The sequence below is a fragment of the Papaver somniferum genome, chromosome 8, assembly GCF_003573695.1.
Source record: "Papaver somniferum cultivar HN1 chromosome 8, ASM357369v1, whole genome shotgun sequence".
NCBI classification, from domain to species: Eukaryota; Viridiplantae; Streptophyta; class Magnoliopsida; order Ranunculales; family Papaveraceae; genus Papaver; species Papaver somniferum.
Window position 1 is genome coordinate 35,878,568 of NC_039365.1, and position 3,702 is coordinate 35,882,269.

General features: G+C 34.9%; 1 long non-coding RNA gene across 1 annotated transcript; it reads left to right on the forward strand.

Moving 5' to 3' along the window:
* The first annotated feature begins 1,752 nt into the window (after positions 1-1,752).
* Positions 1,753-3,271, forward strand: LOC113306897. The gene is made up of 3 exons (XR_003338885.1): positions 1,753-2,131; positions 2,227-2,798; positions 2,947-3,271. It is a non-coding gene; the product is annotated as an uncharacterized LOC113306897 (long non-coding RNA).
* The last annotated feature ends 431 nt before the right edge of the window (positions 3,272-3,702 follow it).

Here is a 3,702-nt window from a genome sequence, read left to right on the forward strand (position 1 = left end):
TACGTTAGGTTGTTCTCTTGAAAAAAAATTCATAGGAAAGCATATACATTAATAACTTAATGTAAGTGTGATTTTTTTTCTTTCATAAAATAAGAGGAAGATACCCTCTAACATTACACATTCAAGATTCGAGTCATGGCCGGAATAGGATTCGACCATGATATATTCTCATTGAAATACTGGGAATTAAAGAAGTTTAAAAGATGTCCTAAATCCTCTCCTATCCATCTGTTTTGAAGATTGAAAATTTTACAATATGTTGTTGTATTAGCTTCCCACATTACATTAAATCTAGTGGATAACATAAGTTCAGAAATTTTAAAATTGATGACTTCCATATTGTTTCTTTGAAATTCATTGCTAATAGAATATCTAAGTTTCCTAGCTTCAATGTACATTCCTTTAAGCAGCATCAAAATAGGCATGAAATCACTTTGGAAAGCCACCTCATGACCACTCCATTATGTTGCCCAGTGGAAAGGTAATTTTGCTCCTCTTCTTTCTAATTCCTCTCTAGTATTGCAATTGCAGGTCGCTCCCCTGACTTCAATAGTATAACCTGCAAAATCTGTAAGTGTTATACCAATGCCACAAGAGGATATAGGATTCATCATATATAAGGCTATACTGAATTTGTAATTACTTTTCGATTCTATATTTATGTTTTTAGTTGTACAAATGTTCAGGAAGTCATCTTTCATAGGGTTGTAGTATAAATTTTGAAAGATATTATAGCTTGGGGATGTTATAGTAGATAAGCTATTTATATATTTAACTATCTTATTTGTCGTCGCCGCACTGTTCTGTTTCTCTTTTCTAAAAACTCAATCACATCTGGATTTCCAAACGTGCCACGTAATAATGCTACAAAACTCAGGCCACTGCATCACAAATCCATTTCCGTTAGTATTAGTGAACCAAGAATTTAACCAATCGTGAAAAGTGGTACTATTTTCGACCACATAATCCATACTAAAATTCAAGTACAACCAAACTTGTGTTTGTAAAATTGCAAGTCATAAAAAGATGTGTTAGAGATTCCTCACCATCGTTGCAAAGAGTACACATAATATTTATATAAGGGATTACGGTTGCTACCCTCAAAATGTTTGGGAGGATAGCATTAGCTGCTTTCCACACTAGCTAATTTAAAAGTACAGTACAGTACAGAGAAATTCAATATTTAGTAAGTTTTCAAATATTGTGTTGGCAAGTTCAAAGAGGATGATTATATGGTAGAAAAATCCTTACTCACCAATACAAGAAGAGTATATGGTCAATTCCTTTGCTGCTGCTAGCTTCTTCAAAATTTCTCCAATTCACGATTGAGGTCTAAAACCTAAAATCGAATATCCTGATTCAAACTAAAACCTAAAACCAAAAAAGTCGCAATCGAACGGAAAGAAAAATAGAAAAATTGATAAGAATCAAGAGTTGAAACGGATGGAACTTGGAGAGAATCTCAATTGCGCTTGGAGAGAACTTGTTTTTCTTCTCTTCTAGCTTCTCTCCGTCTCTGTTTCTAAAGGTCTCATCTCTTTCCTCGAAGGAAATGGCACTTTGTCCCTAAAACGAAGAAATCTCACGACAAAACTAAATTGTGAAAATTATGGGTCTCCTGATAATTTTTTGTAGATAAATGGGCGCGCTTGTTAACTTTTCGGACGGTGGGTTTCTCAGTGGAAAAATCAGGAAGAATGGGTCTCATAGTAGTTTTCACTTTCGTTTTTCTTCTTTCCAAACTAACTTAAGGCGAAAATTTCCTTCAAAACTAAAAAGCCATTGTTCTTCGATCTTCTCTCGCAGAATAGACACACAAAGATCTCCATTTTCATCGTTGTCATCGTCACCACTATTTGCATCTCAAAGGAAAATAATTGGAGACGGAATTGAAGACGAATGATGCAAGGGGATTTTATTCTCAAATCAGAACCGGCTGATGCAAGGGAAATTACTCTGTGTTTTGTAGTTTCAGAACATCACTCTAATATTTTTTCTTTATGTCCGACTTTGATTTTAGATTTTAGATTACTTTCATCTGTTTTTCTTTTTGTTGATTTTCTTAGAGTTTTGAAGATTATCCGAGATATTCACAGTGGAAGGAGCTATGCTATTTCCAGATGAGTTCCAGGTTGGCTTCTGATTTTTTGTTCCATCTGGTTCGATTTTGATTTTTCGTTAGATCTGTTCATGTCTGACATATTGTGTTCTTCATCTTCTTCATAGAACTTTCAGGCAAAGCATAAAAGAGGTGGAAAGGAGACTTACCCATATTTCTTATCATTCTAGCTGAAAGGAAATGGGTTTTCATTTCTACCACTCAGGTTTAGGGATATGTCCTGGACTTTCTTCTAAACTGTAGCTAGGAGTTGGTTTTCATTATTTTACTCTTCCTCATTATAAATTAATCTCATCAAACAGAGCGTAGAAAACAAACCTAAGCCACGTCTATTTTCTCTCTAGTGAATTTCTCCATCTTAATTAGCCAGAGAATACGGGGACAGATATAGAACAAAGTCAAAAGGCAGGGTATGCAACAAAAGATTATCACAGTCCACCACGGGAACCATTTTTGGATGTTGAAGAATTAACGAAATGGTCATCTTACAGAGCTATAATTGCTAAATTTGTTTCTACTCTTTTGTTTCTTTACATTATAGTTTCCACTATTATCGGTTACAAAAGCCAAATTGCTGGCGGTGATGATTGTGGTGGTGTTGGCGTTGGCGTCCTTGGTATCGCATGGGCTGTTGGTGGCATGATCTTTGTTCTTGTTTACTGCACCGTCGGTGTCTCTGGTACGCATCTGCAATTCATATAATTAAAAGAGCAGAATCACGCTCATATACTGTCTAAATTTTTTGACTATCTGTACCTTTTTTTTAACTTTCCTTACAAATTTAAGTTTTGTTGCACCTTTTCCTATATATGATGTCTCTGTTACAGTCGACAGATCCAACGTACGTTTTGTGTGATTTTAAACCAAAAAAGAATATGGAAGGTGATAACCAGATGGGGTTGGGGTTGAGGCCTGGGGTACCAATGGAAGTACTGGAGTATAAAGTTTTGTTATGGACTTGAAGAGGTATATTCAGTCAGTAGTGGTGGTGGGACTGGCAACATCACATAACGCACATTGTGCTTCTTGTTTACTCTTTACAAATACGAGGGTAGTATTATGGTCAATTCACCTGGTCATCAAGTTTAGTATCAAATTCCAATTTTTATTTCTTTTGTGTGATTTTCATGAATCTCTTAAAAAAATGATAAAGCTCGTGTATTTTCCAATAATTCATATAATACTTATCATTTTTTTATGATTGAAGGATTCTTCTAAATATATTTGCTTCCAGTGGTGGATTATGCACCTATAAAAATGGTCGTATAACCTGCTATATAGCAATGAAAATGATTGCATAACCTGTTATAATTCTACAAAAATTGTTGTATAACTTGTTATGCAGTCCCGAAAATGGTTGCATAACACGTTATGCAGCTATTATTGGTGTATGACAAGTTATGCAGTCCAGAGAATGGTTGCATAACACGTTATGCATCTACTTTTTTGTTAGTATTGGGACCAACAAAAAAATAAGGCTGCATAACTTGTCATGCACCTACAATAATATCTACGTAACATGTTATGCAGTCGTGAAAATGGATGCAGAACCTGTTATGCATCCGAAAATATGACTGCATAAT